This window comes from Polyodon spathula, chromosome 36 (genome assembly GCF_017654505.1).
Source record: "Polyodon spathula isolate WHYD16114869_AA chromosome 36, ASM1765450v1, whole genome shotgun sequence".
In the NCBI taxonomy this organism is placed as follows: Eukaryota; Metazoa; Chordata; class Actinopteri; order Acipenseriformes; family Polyodontidae; genus Polyodon; species Polyodon spathula.
In genome coordinates, this window is record NC_054569.1 from 3847455 (window position 1) to 3872925 (window position 25471).

Here is a 25471-nt window from a genome sequence, read left to right on the forward strand (position 1 = left end):
TTATTGCCGTAGTCATAATCTTGGTAAGAAAACTTTCTCTAAAACATAGCTACAGCTGTTGTTGAATTGTGTCCAGTTTCATCTGATTATAACAAGTGTGCAGCTAATTCCTAAGCTAAGCACCATCGTATTTGTTGCTTCCCAAATAAACTGTGATGACTAACAAGCAAATGTGCTCATTTTGTCCTAAATCATTTTGAAGTTGTTTTGTCTGCTCGGCTTGTTTTGTCCCTTTTATTTGTTGTGTCTCTGTATTTGTCTGCTGAATGTTTGTAGGAAGACATCAGATGGTTTAGTCTGCAAGTGAATCTGACATCAACAATGGCATCTTGGTATATTTGAGCTTGGCTTTGATATATAAGACTTTCACTTGAAGTGCCATGTCTCTCTGCCAGGTCTTCAAATACAGATTGATGCTTGAACTCACAGATGCTCCACTTGTGCAGCTGAACTTTTTCATTGCTCATTCAGTTTCTTCAGTGTGGGAAGCCAACATGGAGAGACCACTCTTCTCCAAAATGGTCCACAGCCATCGCCCATGCTTCCTCGTTTCAATGGATTCCTGCTGTACCATACAGCTTTACTGAAACGGTGGCATTGAGTTTAAAATATATGCAAATGCCTGCATTAAAGAGGAGGGCTGCTCACGATTGAGCTATTCGTTAAGGAGATGTTGCAAAGTTAGAATTGTTAGAAAGGAAAAGTTGGTTAAAGTTAAAGTTAAATTTGATTGGTTGTAACATTATTTGTCATAATTTTATCTCCCCAATGGAGTACCAAATATATGGCGTGCAAATAAAAATATTAAAAAAACTGGCTGCTAAAAACGATGAGCCAAAACTAAAGATTTTAGTTGCTTTAACATTTCCTTATTTGGCTTGATTTCTGGCAAAGTGTTCACTCCCCAGTAAAATACATGTGGACTGAGAATCCCTATGCACGAAAACAGAGTGCAGGTATCCACAGCCCAGTTCCTGCAAGAACTCTGCATTCTCACAGTGTGATGTCATCAAATTCCAGCAACTTCTCGAACAGAACACCTCTGGTATCCATTATAGGGCAAGCTGTACTAATATACTATGTGAAACTGCAAGAATTATAGAGCAATTATATATATATATATATATATATATATATATATATATATATATATATATATATATATATATATATATATATATATATACCATTTTGTAACACCAGTTTGGGTTTGGAAAGGTATCCCTTTTGTCAGCTAACAAGCTAACAAGCAGGATTTAAGCATAATTTAGAAAGGATTTTAATTTGTGGAATAGTGGGTTAGAATTGTATTTCTGGTAAACCAATTATCTATCGAATAGTTTAATGAACTGCTAATACATTACTTTGAGCTATTGTATATATTTAGGTTACATCTGTGTACATATAATATAATAATAATAATAATAATAATAATAATAATAATAATAATAATAATAATAATAATAATAATAATACAATTACAGTGTAAGCCTGTTTCTAATAGCATTGTGTGATTTCTGTCTACTTGGCATGGTTGCTTACTGATGTGAAAAGAAATGGAAAAACAAAGCAAAAGTACATATTATGTAAAAAAAACAACAAAACTTCCCAGCATTGTTTTGTAATACAAATGTTGAACTTTCCCATTCAAAAGAACAACAGCAAGAGCCTTTCTGGAGCCTCATGGTTGAATGGTGTAGTCGGATGGGGAGGCAGCTGGAGGCTGGCAAACATTTCAAACAATAATGGAATATCTCCATGGAAAATTTATTGGGATGCCAAAATGAAAATCAATAGAAATGTGGAAAAATAGACCGCATTTCTTTTCCGGTTCCTTAATAATGAAGATAGTTAGCCCTCTAATGAAATGTTTACACTGGTGTCACTTTGTTATGTGAACGATGAGGCTGAAACATGAGCAATTTCTATTGTCTTATTAAAAGCGTTCCACCAACCTTTCTATGAAACGGTATCTGTTTATATTCCAAAACACCTCTTCCATTTACAAAACCAACGAGTCAGTCGTGTGAGTCTGTTCACACCAAAATATGTGTGTCTGGTATCCTAGTTTGTTGTAGAGTCCTTGTATTTGGCATTACCGACAGCAAGTTTGAAACAGAGCCAAGAAAAACATGCCCTCAACATTTTCAATCTAAGAATGTGACCTATTTTATGGAGGTTTCATGCTTATAAATCTGAAATGATCTGGTTTGCTTCATGCACGCTGTGATGTCTTACGACTAGCAACAGTATCCAAAACCGCAAACAAAGTCACATTGGATATCTCCGAAATCAATATTTGGACAATAAAAGATATCTGAAAATCTAAATGAAGTGGCACACTATCTATAGAAATATGCATACATATCGCCATGCTCCGACTGTCTTACTGCTGAGCTGATTTTCTGTGCATGCATAATAACTTGTGACTCTGTACAAGGCAGGCTGATAAAGGTGCTGATGAACTCATATTCCTTCTTGTTTACTTCTTCCTATCTACTGATATTTTGTGGTGGCTTTAATGGAAAAACATCATGGAAGAAACATGGAACTTTCTAGACACTTTCTCTTTGGAGTTGAGCAGTTCCAGTTTTTACGACATCCTGTATAAAAAAAATAAAAAATAAATAAATGGCAGGCCTGTGAGCTGCTTTCTGCTGTATGGGTGAAGCGTCCAGCCCTGTGTATAAAATAACGAAGGCGCTTTCAGTTAAACAGTCGAGTCCCTGCTACGCTGGCACATACAGCAACGATGGGTTCTCATACATCCATCCACCATCCGTCCAACACATGGGTTTAATTAACACCTCCATTATGGCACAACGCATTTAGTGGTATCCCTTTGCACTATATAGAGAAGTGAGGATGTGGTGTGGTGGTTGGCACATCGTCTTTCCCCTCTGGGATCTGTGTTTGACCAAAGACGTCCATTTCAAATGAGTGCTGGGCAGCGCAGCCTCCATGTGGCGGTAGACAGAGCTAAAACAAAATTTGTACAAATTATTAATCTGGCACTGAAGTTTTTTTTTTCTTAAAACATGGAGAAGTGATATCATTTGTACTCATGTCATAATTCTCCATACTCATTATGAATTCGTGTGTATCTTCGTTAGACTCCTGTTTGGTTGGAGGTTATTTTAAGACTGGAGTAAACTTTTTTTTTTTTAAATATGCTCCTTAATTGTATCAAATGTATTTACTGCCAAGCTGTCCGGCACCCCAGTGAAAGAGACCCAGTTCAATACCAAGTACTGCTTACAGTACAGAACCCTTCTAATCCTGCACTTGCCACAGCTGCTGCATGAGCAGTGTTCCATGTACAATACTGCATTTACATTGCTTTGAGTGAATCACTGAAACACAAATTTAATAAGCTGAATTGTATTGCTGGGTCATACATACATACATGCTTACATAGACCATGCATTACCAAAGTACAGCAAATTCAAAATACAATGCTATTACACTAGAACATTTCTTCACAAGTGTCATGCCAAGGTGGATGCAGCGTGTTTGAGAAAACCCCAAAAGCATTGATAATTAGACAAATATTTTAAAATAAACAAGCCCTTGTTTTTAGTTCCAAAAATGAAGAGATCTGCTTTCCATGTGCAGCTGGTTCACATTTTGCATTAATGATGTGTATCTGTTTTGAAAACCGGCAATCAAATATAATCAGAGATATGTTATTAACTGTGTTGGATATTTTGCACTAGCCATTTGGTTCATCCTGCAGAGTAAAGTTCTTGCAGAAATGCTTTCGGGAACATTGCCAATCCCTAAGGATTACAGTGGTCTTTCTGGAGCATGGAAAGCGAGAGGATGCTTTCTTTACTCTTACCTGACAGATTCAGATTTTTGTGGTATCCTTGTACGGATGTTTTAGGATTACATTTTTAGGTGCCTATTTCATATTTCTTTTTTTTTTAAATATGCAACCCTATAATAAAATATAATGGGTTGCTGTTCCTGTGTGCTTTCCTCTGTTGCCTTCTGCACACCATCAAAAAGCACATTTTGTTGACAGTTCAGTTTGTATATATTGTGTTAGATATATATAAGTGTTAGATTTTTTCTCTCTCTCCTGAGAAACTCTGAGAACCAAACGGACATGCTTGTGCAGCAGTAGGAGGTTATAAATCAAATAATAAATCATAACGCCACTGTCAGCCAATCAAAAAGCCAAATTCTAAAGCATTCCGTTCATCTTATTCTACCATTAAGGATATGTAGTCTTGTGAACAGTAGACTCTTACCAATTAGAAAAAAAGTCTACAGACATGGATAATGGCATTAACTACAGTATGTATTTTTGATTTGTTAGTGTGTGTATTGTGACAGAACTATTCAGCTTTGCCTCGCAGTCCTCTTTCCCATCCATAGTGCAACGCAAATGAGATCAGCAAGCACGTTTTGTAAATGGTGATTACCATAATAATACTGGACTATTGCAGATATAATGTAATTTCCTTATGGTTACATTACATTCTTTTTTATATGGCAAAATGACTAAAAAGGGCAATTTGCAGTTCTGTATTATTCTGTACATGGTAACGGTTCTGTTGATAGAAAGTTGCCTGGAGGAAGAACTCCAGTTGCAACATGCTGCACTGAAAATGAATGTGTCCAGGTGCACCTGTGAGTTAAAGGTTAAAGGTGAGCTGTATGCAGACGCACAGTTTGACGTCAACCAGAGCCCTTCAGGCAGTTCCAATTAATCTGAACAGAATTCCAAAATGAAACAGAGCACTAAAACTCCAACCGTTGTGCCATCCTCAATTAGATCCAAACGTGACATGGCGTGACATCAAATAAATGCTTTAACATTGGGGCGGTGTTTATTGGTACCTCACACAGATTATCTATATCCAGTTCTTAATTGAATCGATCATTGCTGGATCAAGTTGAAGATGTGGTGAAAATTAGGCTTCAAGAATGTGGCAGCTTAAGACAGACCTGTTGAGAAAAGTGGTAAAAGATATCCCATAATTAGTGTACAGTTTGTACATGCCAGGACCATCTCACTGGGATAGATCCAAAGGAGGTCATACCAAATTGCAATTCATTAAACTGGTGTCAGTGCCTATGACCAATGCATGTTTGTATTCTTCACTTTATTTAGACTAATGGTAATTCATTGAAAGTTAATGATTTATTGCATTAATTAGCACAAGTGCATTCAGGCTGTTAAATGACTGATGGAGCATATGATCAACCCTATTATTAAACTGAGGAAAATACTACAAAAAAAACACACAGAATTAAATCGAAGTTTATGGACATAGCTATGCTTTATAATGGCTATGTCGCCAGGCTTGAGTTCAATAATGCATTGATTGTCTAAACCACACTGAAGAAGGCATTAAGCCTAAGCACAGTGTACTTTGATTTCTCTCGAGTTTTTAGCATGCTTTACCACACTATGTTCCCCTGTTTTCTTTGCACCTTGATCTCTAGGATTTCACAGTGGGCATTTATGAGGACACTGCAGCATTCATGAGGATACGACAGCATATGCAAACCTGTGGAGGCAGATAACTACTGGCTATTTTAGAAAGAACGCAGGAACACTTACAAGTGATATTTAATTAATTGCATGTTGTTAAGCCAGGTTTTCTTTTTACAGTTTTCTAGCTGACAAACATAAGAAAGATAAGTAGGGCGAAAAAGAGAACCTCATCTGGCTTGAAAGAACGAATTTTTGAACAAGTCTGGATTGGGGCCCAGTTACTTTTAAATCTGTTCTCTCTGCTTTTCATTTTTTTTTCTTTGTGTGTAAGCATGTACTCTTTCCAAACAAAATAATAAGCCATACGTTGATGCAGTCTGTTTCCCATAGTTCTTGGCCAGGGCCCCATTTTCTGTCTGAGATCTGGCTAATGTTCAAGATTAAAATCTAAATATTGGGTGATTGCTAGGCCATTGCATTACACTGCTTCAGGACAACGTATACAGAAGACTCCATGCAACGCTACAAACTCTGACGAACATGTAAAGTCTATCTGCAAATCAGCCAGGTAGGAAATAATAATTTATTGCCCAGGTCAAAATATTTCTTTTTTTGCACAGCGGGCATAAGAATATTGGCAAGCAGTTTTGTTTTCATTTATCATTCTAACATACCAATGCTCTTTCATAGCAGTGAAAGCTGCCCTTGGTTCCATGAGTTCTGGAATTGTGTATTTTTAAACATGTTCCCTGCTTACCTTTACTTGGCCATAATTTCCAGTTTTTTTCCCAACGGTATCAAAACTAAACATTTTCAACCAAAAAAGGCATTCATTAGAGGAGATGTAATGTGACTTCGTTACCCAAAAGCTTTCCCTCAAACTTCTTTCCAGGTTTTGAAACCACTTAACTTAAAACAATCAAGAGAAAGTGTAGAGGGGGCTCCGAAGCGGTGCATGCAGTAAAGGAGCTCCGCGTGGAGTGCAGGATGCGCCTTGCAGCCTGGACGTCGCCGGTTCGAGTCCAGGCTATTCTATTGCTGACCGTGGATGGGAGTTCCTAGGAGGCGGCGCACAATTGGCCGAGAGTGGTGGGGGGCCTAGGTCAGCCAGGGTGTCCTCGGCTCACCGTGCACCAGCGACCCCTGTAGTCTGGCCAAGCACCGGTGGGCTCGCCTGTAAGTTGCCCAGAGCTGCGTTGTCTTCCCACGCTGTAGCTCTGAGGGAGCTGCATGGTGAGTCTGCAGTCGTCTGATGGAACACGCTTTGGAGGACAGTGTGTATTCGTCTTCGCTGCTCCTGAGTCGGCGCAGGTGTGGTAGCGGTGAGGTAATAATTAAAAAAAATAAATAAATCGAAGGTTCAGCAAACTCAAGTTCATTCTGAGCGAAGGTTACCAAACTGCTGTCTGCCTCAAGGGAGGCGTAGTTTAGTTTGTGGGGGCGAGCCTCATACAGAGAAGATTCTAGGTTAAAAAAAAAACAACATTAGGAAAGACTTCATTTCAAATTGTTACTGTGCGCTTACCTTGCTATGATGTTTGTAGTCATTGTGAGTGCATCGTATTACAATTACGCAGGTAATGTGTATTGAATAGCCTAGATCTGTGTCAAGGTGTTTTCTAAACTCAAAATCGCAATGATTGTAAACGTCATCAAAAGTTGAGGGAAAAAAAAAAAAAGTTATAAAATGTCTGAAGATACCTTACAGGGGCTCTTTGCCTTTGAACAGAAAGTAGCATCTGTAATACTATATGGGTCTTATTTATAAAGATGGCACAAAAGAAATCGTCAAAACCTTTGTCTTAATGTATTCCTGCCTTCATTTTTTTTAGTCGGCACTAAATCTTATGACTGAGTGTTTTAAGATATTGATGGTGATTAAATGTAAAATAAAATAACTTTGCCGAGCAGTGATTGAGTTTTAATTGCATTTTTTTTTTCCCATTTCTCATTTCAGCATTCATTAGCACAGCGCTGCTTTAGCCCAGTTATAAAGATGAGCCAAGACACTTTCTCTCTATCTGTGGAAAAACGGTTGATCGTCTGTTTTAGTTCAATGTAAAAACGCTGAAGTAATTTCTGCTAATTTTGATGGTTGGAAAGCCCACAATGATGATGTTGTGCAGATGTGGCTTTTCCCAGTGTCATTTTAAACCAGTTCTGGGTTTTTTTCGGCTTGCCTTGGTTGCACGGATGATTAACAAAACTTAAATGGGTGCAAATAAAACAAGACAGATTTCTTACATCTAGCAGGGGCAGAATGTTGCAGGAGGGACAGTTTAATGGTTACACCCTGACGTACTCATAATGTGATGTGATTTCATTCTTTTTCTTTTCATTTAGAAACAAAAAAGGACGTCTCAAATGCGTCTCGTTTAATTGAGACAGCCGCGTATCCAGGATATCTTTATTTCTCCCGAGGCACGACTGTATCGTATATTACATTCATTTAAAAAAGTGCAGTATGACACGTGTTTCTTTGAAAACTGTAAGATCTATGGAATTATTGTGCTAGCTACCATCACTTTAAGGTCTTCAAGCCAATAATGTTGATGTCTTTCATTATTTCTATTGCTGTGGTCCCTTATTACAGCCAACCTGGAATAAGTGACACCCTGGTTCAGCCATCATAGAACAGCATTGATGGAACTCGTTAAAACTAAATACAAGTTTGATCATGTCTCATAAAATATGTTTTTGATTTTTTACTGTAAATGGAAAGCTATGAGGGTCTCTACACTGGGGTGCAGTTAAACTCCAGGAATTAAAGATTACATTAAATGTATGACATCACTTTTTTAAAAAAAGTCACAGAACTTTCAAAGCTACATTAATGTACTTGTTGCCGTCTGAATTCAAAAGCCGTTCTGCAAAACAGCTCCAATAGAACTCTTTGCCAGGACCCTGAGTCAATGGAAACATTTATTCTGTAAATTGGACAGTGACTCTTAAACACGGTTGTTGGCGGGTGTGTAGACTGTGCTACCATTTAAAAAATCAAGCTGAAGGAGAGCTATACCACCCTATGGATTTCTGCATTTGCAGACCAGTACAGAGATGGAGCATTTCTTGCCTTACTGTAACTCCAGACTCAGTGTCTCTGAATAGATTGGATACCCCCAAAAACAGATTGCAGCACGACTTGCACATTTAAATCAGTAGATAAGCAAAGCACCACTGTGATACCTTTAAAACACCAGTGCATTATTCTATACAAACTATAGCAGAACCATAAGAACACCACCGCACAGCCACAAAGAGCAACCCAACGGACCACTGATGCGGGAACCCAACCAGCCTATTTACAGACTCTCAAAGATATTTACTCCAAATCAGAACTGGCTTCACTTTTTTTTTTTCTGAAAAAAATTAAAAACAATAAAAAGTCCAAAAAAAATGCATTAATGATCATTTGTAGTAAATATCTTTGGGAATGTAGCTTTGCGGTCTTTAGTAAATATGGTATGTCAATTGATGTATGTATTGCAAATTCATTGGTATGCTAAAATACCCTTCTCGCCAAGGTCCATACCATTGTAGCTGTCCATACAGTCACCTCTGAGAGAAACATTATTTTGCCACTGTGTTGCCACTGAAGATCATTCAATTATGTGGACTAATAGTCTAAGAAGTGTTCTGTGAGCCAAGTGCTTGTTGACTATGTGTGCCATGGGGTCGGGCCTGCATTATTACAAGCCTGTGCATTTCAGGATGTGATTGGTAGAAACAGCATTCCCAGGCATTATGTTGTTCAACACAAACTGTTTCCCCGGCAACAGCACTCTAAACAATGTTCAAAATAAACTGGAGGGGGTGTTTTTTAAAAGGTATAATTACAAAAAAAAAATAACACTGTTAGGCTTTACTGAAACCTTTGATCAAATCCAAATTTATATTTGGTCAGTAAAAAATAATAATAATAAGACTCTGTCACTGCACTGCCAGATCTCTTTGTTGACAATTGAGCCATGGCTGGAATGAGCATCTGGTTTGTTTGGCCTTGTTTTTTTTTTTTACAGCCCTGCATGGTTTTCAAAATATAGGATTACAGTTTATAAGCTTAAAATTCAAGTGGTTTAGAGGTATCCTGGCCAAAATCCTTACAGAAATGGTCTGGTTTAATTGAGCTCTGGAACTGAAATATGCTGAGACTCTTGGGGATGACCTGCACATGTCTCAAATCAGTGAGTATTATATCTGTTATATTGCAGTCCTCCCAGTGAAAAACAACAGCTGACTCAAGGCAGAGATAAATCTTATTACAACTGTTGTTAAGAGTGTGAAAGAGGAATATATCAATCTAAAAACTATTATTTATTGGTTGTTGTTTTTTTGTTTTTTTTTAATATGTTCCCATACTACTGTATCATCAGTAAAACAGACTGTTGGCCAACTTTATTATCACATTTTAGAAATCATACCTTTCCAGTGAAACCACGTTATTAAATGGGTGTGCAACTGCACAAATGATCAACAGGGTTAACAATCACTGCCTCCATCCAAGTGCTTAAAAACTAAGACAAAGGTCAACGCTGCATTGAAAACACATTCTGAATAAACGAGTTTCCAGCCTGGAACTTCACTTCAGAACATACCATTTGCTGCAGGATGTTTGAGTTGTACTTGTTGGACCACCTGCCATAATTAAAACAACCTGGCAACGTGTCCCACTGTTTGTTATAGTGGTTTGGATGAAGTCATTAATCAAATGAGTATTCCTCGTTTTCCACCAGGCAGTGTTATAAACAATCTTGATATATATATTCCCATCCATCATTATAACAGGATGCTAAGGGATTTTTAGATTTTTTTTTTTATCTCCCTTAAGCAATTACAATAGCTTATCAAGTCTCTATTGAATGCATGTATTCATGGTCAAACTGAACTACAACCTACTTGCTTGAGGCTTTCATGACTACAAACCCCGGTCCCAGAGGTAAAAGGCATGGGCTGTTTGAAGAAGCCAAGCAATCAGCATCATTGATTCAGTTCTCACAGACATGTGAACACTCAGGGGTGTTGCACTGTCAATGCAATGGTAGCATACGAAGGGGCAATGGTAATAGAAGTGTAGCACAATGGTAACATCTCCATATGTTGACATACCTATAGCGTCGCAATAATATGGACCAATAAACAATAGTAATCCATTGCTGTAACATATGGCACTAGCAATGCCAGGGAAGTACTCCAAATATGTCTTTAGGGTTAAAAACTAGATGTACAAATAGTACAAATAGTATTCTTTGTATGGTTATACCTTAAATTTCATGTAAGTGTTAAAATAGATGAGTTGCACCAACACAATGTCAACTGCTGTACATAAAACATAACCTTTAACCTAAAACCAGTGGCGATGAGCTTGTCTCTAAGGACCACATACAGAAGCTAAGGCACTGTGACAAATTAGACCGGATGCAACAGACAGAGCTGTTTACAGCTGTCTACTACAAGACAAACTACATCAACATATCATGTTCAGGTGCAGACAGATTTGTTATGAATTGATGTCAACTGACGTCAAGCATCATCCTGATTAGGCTGCTTGTTCAAGTAATGTCTCTGGGCTTAGCAGACACAGACAGTCTGATTGCAATTCCTAGGTTTTATATATGGGGGTTGTTTCGGGAACTATTTGTACAGGACATATGAAAATGAGGAACAGCCACCTACACCACAATGCTTCAACGATCTCCTTGACAGGACGGGTGTGGGGTGCTTATTCTCTCAAGACCACTGCCAACTCCAACTCACAGGGCACTAAACCAAACAAAACATCAACAATCCAGCTTGGAGGTGCATGACATAATAGTTTCCATACCCCCATAGACTTGAGCAATATTATAATATATTACAGACACGTCTTTCTAAATGTATCTAATTGACTGCCGTGTACATCTACGGTAAATGAAGTCATGTTATGGAATTTGCGTACTACAGTAAACACTGAAGTGTAATGATCAAGTTAATACCTTATTGACTGTGTCAGGTGTTGAAGCTCTTAACGGTATTACTGTTTAAAGAAGTATTTCATCATTTATAACTTCAGGAGAATCGGGGCGATCCAAGCCAAACATGGGCAAGAAACAAACGTGAGTTTGTTCTTTGCAGTTAGTTATAGTCATAAACAAAGGAGCTAGGCAATAACACAGTAACCAAACACTCTGCTCTGTGGTTTATTTCTGTGGCTTATAGGCTTGGCATTAGTTGGACATTTTCAAAATAAAGTGGCAACTATAATATCTATGTAGTCCCTTTACAGCTTACATATTTTAACATTGAGTACATCTACTCTTTATGTATCCTCTTACCATCTTTTGCATAGAAAAAGATGTTTAGAAAGTACAATTACTTTACTTTTACAAAGAGAAAGCAGAGCGTTTAACTTCCCAGGCCCACAGGAGCTTGCATGAAAAGTGTGCTTGTGCTGCAGTACAAATGGAATTAAAGCATTCATGAGTACACTAAACAGCATTGCAGAAACACAACTGCCCAGGGAGAAGTAATGCAGTACTCCTGCTTGCGGTTTGAGCTGCTCAGTCTGTTTCAATGGTTTACATAACCGAAAGCTTTGCTTCAGTTCCAACTCACTTTCGTCCCAAAGAAAGAGTCACTTGGTGCCAAGTTTAGGGTTTTGAAGCTATACATTTACTGGTATATTAGTTACAAAATCATTCCCAAAAACAACAGAATATAACAAGATTTGGAGGTTTTGGGTAACCAGCGTGGCCACACATTTACAGCTGCAAGCTGACATGTATACAGTGCTTTCACTTGGAGAACTACCACAAAGAGAAAGACACACACACGAGCTGATCTGCTATGACCGGTCTCCACTACTCTACACATCAGTTATACTTATTTCGTTCATTTTTCAAAAATATGCAATTCCTTGATGAAAAAGGGAGGGCTTGTAGTTGAGTGTACATGTCCTGCATTTGATTGAAATGATTATTTAGGAACATCAGTGTCCTAATACCGATGGTGGCAAATGTAACCCTCGTGTAGTGAATAATGCTGGTAGCTTGGTGTAGTGAATAATGCTGGCCTCTGTGAGCAAACCTAAGCATTATTCACTGCCTGTGCAAAGTGCTTGTAAGACTCTGGGTTCCTCCAGCAGGCACACTGGTGGATTGCCTGAAAGATTGGGGGGGGGGGGGGGGGGGGGGGGGGGGGGGGGGGGGGGGGGGGTGGCAAAGGGAAAGCAAAGGGAGCAGCTTCAAAATATACCGCTGCATACACTTGATAATGCAAGAAGCATGAAGCCCGATTTGCAGCTCTTGCAGTCTTTCCCCTGAGGTCACTAACCCGTCAACAGTGTGAATGCAGAACGATCTAATGTACATCTTGTAATAATACCAACACCACAGCTCTGTTTAAATAGACAGTAAGGAAAAGGATATTGTAACATTCTCAATTTACAACTAGAACATTTATTTTAAAACAAAATAATAATAATTCAATCTCCAGATCATTATGTTAAAATTAAAAGGTAAGCATATTCCTGTCACGTTTGCCCAATGACCACTACAGTGTTCACTCAGGTAGAAATTGCTTATTCACTCACACATCTTTTTCGTTCCTTTATCCCCCCCAAGTGTAAAGAACCCAGAGCCCTGAAATGAAGTTGGTGTATTTTTATTTTAATAAGGCTCATGTCCTGTCAGAGAGGGAGCTGGGGTATGGTTTGGCTGTGGATTTACTCAAGCCTGCCAATAGCCTTACGGCAATCACAAAACAAGGTGAGATCACTGTCACACCCAAATCTCTCTCAAATTACACCAAGTGTTGGGTCCAAAAGAATATAGCTCTGTAACAAAGCCAAAGCAACTGACAGCAGAATGCTGAAATAATCAGAGTCTCACACTGAAGTCGAGGAGAGAACAACAGGAGGAGACAGCGCGTGACTGGGAGTCCAGTACTGTTTCCTGCTGTGTTGTCATGGTAACCCTGCGGTCAAGGGGGGGGGGGGGGGGGGGGGGGGGGGGTCAGACGCTTTTGGCAGAAAGTATCATTTCTCATCCGTTTCATGCAATTCAGTAAATTAAATCAAGAAATGTTCACATTAGGCCCGGCTTTCACACCTGTCTTTTTTTACTCAGAGCTCTGGGTGAATTACAATCCCCTGACGAACATAGTTAGACACAGTTTTTGAGGAACTGGGATTTTTTGGTTATTATTTTTGTTGAGAGCATACAAATTATCTAGCCTGAGGGCCGATTTTTTCTTTCGAATATATAATATATATATATATATATATATATAATATATATATATATATATATATATATATTATTGGAGTTGGACATTCACATTAGCGTTCTGACATAAAACACGTGACGTAATGCATAAGCAATTCCAGCTTGTTTTTTTTTTTTTTTTTATCCCCAGGTGAACATGACATTTAAAAGCTATAGGGAGGCATCATATGACTTTGTACACATACTTCTGAATGATATCTTCATGCTGGTATGCTTGATGTGCGTTACTGTGACTTTACATAGAAAACCATCTGTAAGTCTATAAAATCTCCCAGTAACAAATTGGCACTGGAGCCAGTTCTAACTGGAAGCTACAACCCGCAGCCCAATCAGTAATAGTATATTACACACACATCAAAGAGCACCTCCGATATCTCTGTGACAGGATAATATATTCTCAGCCCCTCATGCTCTGCTTACATATTAGAGAGTCCCAACTGAAATGGAGGGGGTATATATATATATATATATATATATATATATATATATATATATATATATATATATATATATATATATATACAGTATGTATTCGTATTCGTGTTCTTGACTTAATTTTGAATCGCTCTTCATAAGTTACAGATTGGGACAGCTTTGTGATATTCTGATGTAGCCAGTTAGTTTGTACAGCTGTCAAAGTTTCTTAACTACAGGACGCGCGTGCAGTCTTATTATCGTGCAACAACTGTAAACTATGAGGCTGTAAACTCCTGTAGTTTATACAGATGCAAACCTTTACTACTCGTTATAATATTATAGCATTGCATCGCACTGAAATGTTTGTCTAAACAGCTGCAGATGTGCACCAATGATGAAATCATCTTACCATCAGGAAAGACTGAAATAAAGCAAATTAAGCCATGTTTTCTTGGTCTTACGTCTATTCTGTGCAGATTGTTAAGACTTGCAAAAACCACAAGTGCCAATGTTGGTTTAACTCCCTGTTACTTGCCTGTTCAAGTGTGCACGTTTTCTATTGAAAAGTGAGCACTTAATGGCAATTATCCTTTCTAGACTGGATTTCACAGTTCCTACACACATGGCCTGACAGAGCTGTGAAAAGTATCTTATCTCACTTGGCAGACTGACTTAAACTTGGTGTGTCAGTCAGGTAACTATGTCTGGAATCTCTCTCTTCACCACCGTCTCAAACAAAAATGTACAAGTTACCAATAACAATTTACACATCTCTAAGAAGAAACTCAAATTAGAATGGATCGCAAGATTTGTTAGCCTGTAAGACTGAGCTGCTTCTGCATGGATCTTATTTTAATTCATACCAAATTAAAAACAAATGAAATGTTATTGGTTAATCTGCAATGCGAACAGCGTCACCATATTCAAAGCTGTATCTCAGCTTCATTACGTTGTATATGCACTTACAGTTTACGATGAACTGTAAAGCTATTGGACTCGTGATGCTCAATGGTCTAAGACCTCCTACACAAGCAGTAATGAAAGTGAAGTCAAGCCATTCAACTATAAATGTTATACAACAGCACCACATTATTATATTGAGCTAAACCATTAGGGCCTGCCTGGGGCTTTGGACTGTTCAAGTGACATAGACGTCACTGAAGCAGAGCCAAAACTGAGTCGTGTAAATACTAATAGTGCTTATCACTCGGGAATAGCAACTTTCGTAACGTTGTACCTTGTTTATTTATCACTATCGTATCCGTCCGAAACCTGGAGTGACCATGCGTACCATTATATATATATATATATCTATATATAATATATATAGATATATATATATATATATATATATATATATATATATACCCTTGATCTGAAACTGCTCTGAAAGTAGAAAAAAATATCCACAATACACAGTGACATCTGCATGCAGAAGTAGAATGGTTGAAAAATAACAAATGATCCATTAAACTCCATTCTCTCATTCTGCACTGTGTCATCAGTGATGTAGTTCATGGCTCACAGACTGTGCTTTCCTGCAGGTGTGTCACACATATTGCTTTAACCAGCTGGCAGTCAGCTGAGCGCCAGTGGGAATTGACTTTGTCATTCTGGATGGAGCATAGCTGCCTGGCTTCGTACCAGACAAGGACAGAGTACGAGACATGTTTTTCAGTGGTTCTCCTCAGCTGTACAAATCAAGAGCATTTCGAATGTAACACCCTGACTTAAAACAAACCCATGATGTCATGGGTGCGGACTGTCGCTTCAGCCTGACTGAGTGCCATGATGATGTACAAGGCCAGCAGGTTCCCAGGTTCACCATCTGTGTGGTTTTACAGCAGCTGCTTAAACATGCCCAGAATACCAAATACTGCCCCTTGTGTATTAATCCTGGTGAGGTTTTCCCTAGGGCTGAATGATGACTTAATAACAGTACTACACACACACACACACACAAAAAACTTTATAAAGTGCTGTTTATAAAGTTAAAATAGACCCCCAGGTTCAGTGAGATCATTTTATTGAATCTGAAATGGTTACACATTACAGGGCTCCATTCTCCTTGCCACGGTATCACTCCACATGTGCTATCACATGCTTAATGACGTATTTTCTCCCGGATTGCTCGGCACCCTGACGCTACCGAGGGACTATCACTCATACCCTGTCATCACTGATGATTGTAAATCACAGAATTTAGTCAACTCCAATGCAATAATGCTTTATATCACAGGGATAATAACCTTTTACTCAGTTTGTAGCACACTCTGGAAAATGATCTTGTTATGTTAGTAATACCCCTTAACATAGCCTGGGTTTTTTGTAACATGTTGTTACATTGGCAGACAATCAGCCTTTCTCCTGTAGCATCCAGGATGTTGAAAATCTTTGGCACTAGGTATAAGTAGCATTGATTGGGAATGAAGTAATCTGACCTATTTCTCTAGGTATGAAATGCAATTAACTATCTAATTTAACCTGACCACATGTTTAACTTTTGCTCGAGGGATAGGACGTTTCGATCTCTGCCAAACACACCAAAAACGAAAATATGTACAATATTCCCAGCGCACACCTGCCTTGCCTCAAGACTGGTCTTTGTTAACTTTCCAGTCTTCACTTGTGTATTGATATTTAATATATTATTTTATATACTCTCATATTTACTATAAGCCACAGAGATTCACAGTGGGTAAGCTTGTCATCTTCCACAAGTCAATCAGGCTGATTAATTAAATGCTCCTCTTCTGGGAAGTGTCAGGACAAAGCTGATATTGTATAAATTATAAGACACGTTGAATGAACTTACCCTCAACTTTTTGGAAATGTGTATGAGAGCTTTTGTACTTATATAAAAACAAAACAAAAGCACTGCTCTTCACAGAATATGCCATCTTCCTCTTGTCTCCAGGCTTTTAAAAGATATCAGTGAAGATGAATTCTTTGGTAAATATGCAATTATGAAAGGATTGTTCAGTAATTGATGACTGCACATTTTTTCCATGTTTGTCAGCCGGACTATGGTATGGATAAAGACCCTCATTAGCTATTAAAACACACAATTCACTTGTCGACGTGTGCAGCAGAGAAGCAGCCATAGTTCAACGCAAGACGTTCAATCAGGCTTCTACTGAAGGGTGTTTCAATGACGAGACCAGGAAGGGCACTGCCTGTCAGTGTGCAACCTGCAAAATGAATATTCCACGTTGAAAATCGGTAAAGTAAATATTATATACCTTCGCCCATTCAGTTTTATAACTCACCTCAGATAGAGAGATAAAAGGATCAGTCCATGGTATTAGTTCATGTAGGACTTTATGAGCAATAATGTACCCTTCACTGTCAACCAGCTCCATTTTTTGTAATAAACTGCTTTCCTATAGAATAATCACGTGTACAATACATGCATATGAAGTACACATCAATTGTTCATTAGCACCCAATTTTCTGTTCATGAGAGTGATGTCCCAGCTTAAAAAAAAATGAACGTGCAACTATGCAATTACATTGTTATTAACAAGTGTTATTGTTTTATTATTACCAGCTTGTTGGGCAATGGGCCACATGTCCTTTTTATGCACTATAATACAAATTATGGGATCCATTAACTAAATCTTTGCTTCAGCGCACACTGTTATTAACCAGCAATAAAGACAGTGGAATGGTAATATAATCATTCTTATGGTTTCATGTTATTAGTAACATTTAAGTGTTTGTTTTTATTGTAGGAAAAAAGTTAGAGCAAAACCTAGATGAACAATCCTAGAAAAACAAATGTTTTACATCAAGCCGTCCCCAAATTCCACTCTTCTAATTTTTCAGACTTTGTGACAGCTCATATCCCTTGAAATGTTATCTTCCTTAATAGTGCGGTCGGTTTAATTTCCATATAAAACTATGAAACCCCTCTTAATGGATGTCTCTCACCACACGGCCATTTTGCTAGATCTTAAATGATAAAAATGGTAATGCAATATACCCTTTCTGAAATGCGCTGGCAGAGCAAAAAACCAGTGGGTACCAGCTTATATTTCTGGAAACAAATAATAAAACGCATTGTTTTGTGAGCTGCACTTTTCATATTTCACCTTGAAGGTACAACGATATCCTTGCTTGGCAAAAGATTTCTCATTCTTTGGATTTCCTGTTACAGGTCATTCAGAGGTTTACAATGACTGATAATCCTGTGCTGTCCAAAAAAACATGTTTAAATGGTAAGCCGCATCCTGATTAAGTCCTGCTTCTCCATCTGTGGTTTAAGTTTAAATAAAGGCTGGGAATTAAAATAAATTCAAATTGAATAGCTATTAATCATTAAGAATTTTTTATAAAGTTATCTGCATAACTGGAACATCAGTTAGAATCAGACGGAGCTCCTATGAAATTCTATTGGAACATTAATTTAAAGTTCCTGTTATTACCAATAGGGACCTTTTGAAGAAGTGGCTGGTGATGGCATCTGAGAAGTGTCAATCAGCACCTACAATAATCCAATCTCTGAGTTGAGGCGTATCGACCACAACAGTGCAGAGGCAACTGCGCATAAAGGATGGGTGCCTTGACTGTATCCCCACGTCTGGAAACATGGATTGTTTGTTTATTGGACCTTTACTGAAAAATAAAATGAGTCTCTTGGCTCTTTGATTGATTGGGCGGTTGAGTTGAATGTATCAAAATGAATTATTCTAGACTATATTTGCAAAACAAAAATATAAAATACAAAGTGAGTTTTTCCAAACTGACTCACTTCTTGAGTTCTAAAAACAGCAGCTATGTCTCCCAAGCATTTTCCAGGAGAGCTGCTAAACACTGCTGGTGCAGACTGAGCAGGCCTCAAACTACACCCCCCCCAAAAAACGTGTCAAAATATAACCGCTGGGCTCCTTGCTAATTAGTCTCTAATCTCCACAACTCAGAAGATTTCTATCCCAGATGTTGACTACTGATACCCAGTTTTATAGCAGGGTGGTACTGAGGTACTCTGGGCTAAAATAACTGTCACGCAATGTGTTAGTGGCCTGGATCTTAACCCAACACTACTGTAATGTGGGAGGTATGTAGACAGACCTGTCATACTACATGATTAAATATCTCAACCGCGAACTCAGCCAACGGAAGTCTGTTATTATTTTCGAATTGTCCAAACACATTTACAAAGCAGCTGGATGTTTTTAACTGACAAGAGGATGTGTTTTAACAAACTTAGCACCCACGGTATGCAAAATACTATATGTAGTTTTCTTCTAGGAACTTTGTTTGGTTTTCCCAAGAAGACGACTTCTTCTTCTGTGTAACTCTTGTAGAATTGAAATATTGTTCCAACATGGCCATAAGAAACAAATCTGGAACTGTGGAAGAAATATAGACCAGACAAAGCAGAACCAACAGGATTCATGCCAAAAGACAACAGCTACAACAACAGCGACTGTTCAAACTCTAGACGAAAAACAAACAACAACTATAATGAAGGAATGTGCCACTGACTTTGGGGAAACAGAGAACCCAAACATACTGTAACCCAAGTGTACCATGCCTCAAATACTTTCAAAGGGGATGATATACTGTAGGGTAGCACGATCGGCACTGATAAGTTCTTAGCAACAAGATCAGTAGGGTAACTTTGGGGTCAAAAGTGGATTGGGACAGTATTTAAGAATCGTAAGTCATGAATGTTGGAGACAACCGACAAAAAAATGTCCTACCCCTCCACCTCCACCTCCACCCCCACCTCCAAGCCCAGCACCAAAAACAACCAGACTTGTCAGCAGGCCACAGTATTCGTTCAATATAAACCATACTTAAATAATTCTTGGTGAACCTGAAACTATTTCATTCCCCAAAGACCCTGATTTAATACTAAAACATTTTCCCACCACTGCTTTCCTGAGAATACATAGCAGGTGCAGTGGGTTTACTAGCCACAATCACTGAAATAAGAATACTTCTTTACACAATATAAACCCAAAGAGTCCCATTGGATTAATTAGAATTTCAAATGATATTTGGCTCTCTTGAAAGTGGGATGTTGGATTAATCCAGCTGTTTCTCACATTATTGATTCTCAAAGTGAAGGATTTACTAACCAGTGTATAAACTTTAAATCTTCCCAGAGGTCATGTTGAAAATATACTCTCTGACAGACAGATGTAGGTGTTTCATTTCAATGATTTGACCAGGAAGACCTCAATTAGATTAAAGACCTTCACAAAGGTCCTTCCTTGGAGACATGCAACCATGAAGGATTTAAACTCGCTTCCATTGTGCAGGTTCGCGTTGGGGTTGGGAATATACACTCACACCTAATGCCAGATAGTTTAATAATGAAAATCTGGCTGATTTGAAATCAGTGCTGTTTGTAGAATTGCCACTCAGCCCCAGGGAGCACAAAGTCTAACGCAGTTCTTCCCGCGAACCCCCAATCAAACTCTGCAACTTTGCACAACCACGTTTGAACCAGCAAGCCTCTGATCAAATGACTTGACCTGCATTCCACGTGTAAATTTTACAAACAGCAGGGTGTCTTGTTTATGCAAGTGTACAGCTAGTTAGAAATGAACTTATCAAAATGTAATGGGCCCTTGCTCATAATAATGTATTGAGATATAGTGTATTCATTGTGGGGCACTTTAGAGTTATATCCCAACACAAGGCAGGCAGTGAGCTAGTTTACAAGGTGTCACAATGTCAAACAGCATGGGCTGTTATATCAGATTAGATCACGCCTTTCTTGCGTGCTGACATGGCCTGGCATGTGCATTTAACAAGCTATAAACTGACCAGATGCCATTAAAATTTTACTTTCCTTATATAATTGCATTATCAGGGATATGAAATTAGGTGTTCAAGCTGCTTAATAATCCTTCTTAAACCCACATGCAAAGGATAAAAATCAGGGTTTAAAAAAAAAAGAAATTGACCAGTATTTATTTAGTGCTCCTTGAAAGTGCGATTGGAAATAATTGTGCAACTTACGATACAGTTAAAGTTATTTTAAGGGAGCTAATGAATTGCAAATTGTTTTGGCTACTGTTCTTAACGTGTATTTTCTTTTATTGGAATGGAAATATATTTTTTGAGTTGCGGCTCTGAATTCTCTTGTTGCAAGAGAAAGAGGCATCAGCACTAATCAAGGAGCATCTCAGTGGAAAGGTCCTGTTTTCTGATGATTTGAGCAGAATGAAAAAGCCAGGAAAAGGCAGATTTAGAGAAATATTACAACAACTCAATATTGTTTTAATCCTCTCGTACACTATAACAGAATCTTCCTCTGTGCAGTACAGTAGTTGTTATCTCTTGATGGCAGCAAAACACACGAGAACAAGGGAGAACTTGAACTGCCCAGGAGCCCCATGAGGCTCGCGAGCCAGGGTGTGGCCACCTCTGTTACAGCATCACCATGGAGATTCCCATTACTAAACCAAAGCACAGCTTACCTTCAGCCTTGAAAATGAACACTGGGACGTACGATACCAAAAGGCTCTCTGACGCAAAGCAAAAGCCAGTTTCTCAGCTGCCCTGTCTTGTGAGAGTCCAGTGCAATCACTCACTGCTCTTCTGCACTATTTAATTCATGGAAACACAGTTTGTGTGTTAACACCAGCCACCACACGCACCTGTATACACAAGCCAGGGTGGAAAATCCATGCAGATAAGCTATAGAAAATCTAAATATATGTGTCAGGCTGACATCATCTTTAACACTCCTAATTACCTCATTTGACATAAGTGCTTTGGTACAGCCCTGGCGAAGCATGGATCCACCTGGGAAGCATGATGCCAAAACAAACTGTTTCTAAAATACAGTTTGAACAGGTTCCCCTCAAAGGCAGGTGGACTTAATTCCAGATAAAAAAAACACCTGATATTAGCAATTTATAAATCTGCTATCAATGCACAATACTGAACTAAGCTATAGCTATTAATCCAAGTTTCAGGATGATTTCACATTAATCTCATTCCCAGACTAATGTAATCTTACTAGTAGAAGCAATATGTATTTTAGTGTGTAAGCGTGAATGTGTGTGAGTGTGTCAGGGGAGAGGAGATGGTGAACTTCTTCAGGGACTAAATATGTTAACATGTACTGTAATGTAATGCATCCATTTAATATAGCATTAGAAAATGCATAATGTAATGGAGGTGAACAGAAATTTTAAAAATCGTCAGAATCCTTATAGAGGGTTTCATATTTAACAGCAATGAGATGTAATATAAAAATGCAACCCCATGCATGGATGCATGCTCGCAGAAACATAGCTTCCGTGCTCACATCTATAGTATAGTGTACCTTGCATCAGGTAAAAAGCACCTCAAGTGAATTTGCTTACACCTCTAATAAAAGTCTACCAGAGTAAATTTGCACGCTATTTTTGGAGCACTCCCAAGCTTCTTCCAGTGTTATACTATAGTTTACTATGGTTTTCCATGTTTTTTTTTAAATGCTTAACTGTACATCTATGTGATTTGCATTGCTTACCTATCCTTTGCCATGCTTTCAGTATGCTTTATTACACTTTACCATGCTTTTACAATGGGAAACTTTCATAAGGGACCCTGGTTGGCCACTTGATTGGATATGCCATTGCCCTGGTGTCCAATAAAATCCACAGCAAATGAAATTATCTTAAATAGTTTTAAAACCCAATGGGACTTTAATTACATATTGGACAACTTGCTTGTGGAGCAAGTGTGGGATTTGCGCAGGTCACCCTCCTCTGTTTGCAAACCTGTTGTTCAAGCTAACCCAACCCAGCACTATCTGCAAGGTCGCTTGCAACACTTTCAAGTCCAATGGAAAAGCTCAGTTGGGTTTCCCAGACCTTTCTGTACGGGTTTTCCTTTCCCATGATGTCATGCTTCGATACTGGCCGCGGCACAACCGCTTCTACAGGCTCTTCAGAGATTAAGGGTCATTCGAGTGAATTTCCCGAACAGCCGTCGACACATGAAAGAAGAAGCTGTGAGCTAAAGGAAAAAGCTGAGGACTGCCCTTCTTTAATTTGGGTTACAACATTCCATGGCAGGAAGTCATTAGTGCAGCAAACCATCTGTCAACATGTCTGGCACTGTGAAAGCCAGCTGTCAGAGTCCTTCATTCGAATGTGAAGAATACAAACATACACAAACAGAAAGAAGCCAGAGTCTATACAGAAGCTATTATTATTATTATTATTATTATTATTATTATTATTATTATTATTATTATTATTATTATTATTATTATTATTATTATTATATGTTTGACAGCTTGCCATTAGGCAGGTATGATATGCATGATCTATTTCACATTTCATTATGATATATTATTTTCATCTAGAGCAGTGTTTCAACCCCGGTTCTCGGGACCCTGTGTCTTCTGGTTTTCATTCCAACCGAGCTCTCCATGACTTAATTAAACCCTTAATAAAACTAATAATTCGCTTAATTGGGCCTTTTTAATTGCTTTCAGATCTTAAACAGCTGGAGATTTCAACTTAACTATAAAATGGTATAAATAACTTGAAATCTGCAACGTTTTAGGAGCTGAGAACAAGGCCACAGATCTAGAGAAAACAGAGAGGAAACTGCAAAAGTAAACACACTAAAAAAAAAAACCAAACATGAGCAACATTATCTTTGTTAGAAATTACCAGTCTAATAAATTTAAAACACCAAACCCCCCCCCCCCCCCCCAAAAAAAAAACCCAAAAACAAATAGCAGTCAAATACATAGCGTGTGGTAGTTTGGCATTACGAATTCTGAATATAGGACACAGGAGAAACTAGAATTAACTCCGTGCTGTATTTGAAAACGTTACTGGAAGTGATGATGTGCTGTTCAGGTTAAATGGTGATACCACGTAATTGGCTTATTGTTTTGATCTTGATAACGTGTTCTGAACACTCTATTGCTTATCCTGTGGAGCCTAGTCTAAAGTAAATGATTTAGAGCTTTTGAAACAATGACGTGTCGCAGGGGTTCCTGCCAAGGTTCCCACTATGCTTTTTTTGACGTGAACAAATTCAAAAGCAAATATTAAAAAGACTGTGAAATCGCCAAATAAATCTTACTCACGTGACGTCTTAACGGCCCTGCGATCGTGTGAAACACGAGGGCCGCGTCACGTCTGCTCCTTCATAACACAGGCTTAAGGGAAGACAGCAGTTTCTGGGCCCGCTTTTATTGTTTTGTGTTTTAAAAACAACTGAATTGCAGTGAAAACAGAACTGTGTCTTTAAGCTCTGCATGGCTGACCCCTGCATTCATTCTGTCTTAATTCAGGGTACAGAATATTAAAGTGCCCCCAATCAATGATATACTAAAATTGGAATCGTGTGTGACTTTGTCGTGCCAATTGTTATTGACTATTATTTGGTAAAGGATATAATATATCAGGCTCTCCCTTTTTGTTTGGAAACAGGGAGCAGTTTGGTGAGAATGACACAAGCCCATCAGGTCTTACGCTACAGTCAAAGTCTGACAGTAGCCCATTCTAGTACTTCTGAAGTCCTAGTAAACACGAATGGTAAATATTGGGCTAGATTCTCAAAGATATTTACTCCAAAACGTCACAGAGTAAAAACCCACCCAATAAAACTAGCAAACTTGTGAGCACCTAGTTTCTTTATCCAGCTTGCGTTTTTACCCTTTGTGCTAATGAAGATTTGGAGTAATTAGTTTTGAGAATCTAGACCGATTTGCTACATAATTTGAGTTATGCTTCACATACAAAACCAAGGATATGCTTGAAGTTCTTGAACTTGCCCATGACAGCATGCCAGAGTCATGCTCACAGAGACCCTCAGAGCAGCTTAACTGTCTCATCGTCTTACAATCCTGTGATTGGAGTCGTTTCTTGTATACAGATTATTTCAGCTCAGAGTAAAGAATGCGAATGCAAAAGGACAGCTGTCCATGTTTTGGCTCCAACAGCAGGCAAAGCCACTGGTGCTATGAAGATGGAAGAGGAGCTTGGCTCCATACCTTTACTCTAGGGAGAAAAACTTCCGCTCTATGGATCTAGTCACACGAGGGTTTGCGCAAAAGTGTTGCAACTTGGGTTTGGACTGTGTGTGGTATCGGTTTAGAAGGTAAACAATAATGAGCGAATGTCTGAATCAAGTGCCAGCAACACGCACTTTCATACAGCACTTGGATCCTGCCCACACTTCCTGCTAATTGGTTAGTTTTGGCAAGTATGGATGTTTGATTGGATAAGGGAGAACGAGCACGAACCATTTAACTTCAGCACTGGAAAAGAACCGTTTCGTTACAGATACAAATACGAGTTCAGTTTCAAGCCCATCCCTAACTAATTCCACAAAGGTTATTTAACGTGAATCAGCCCTACTCTGCGCT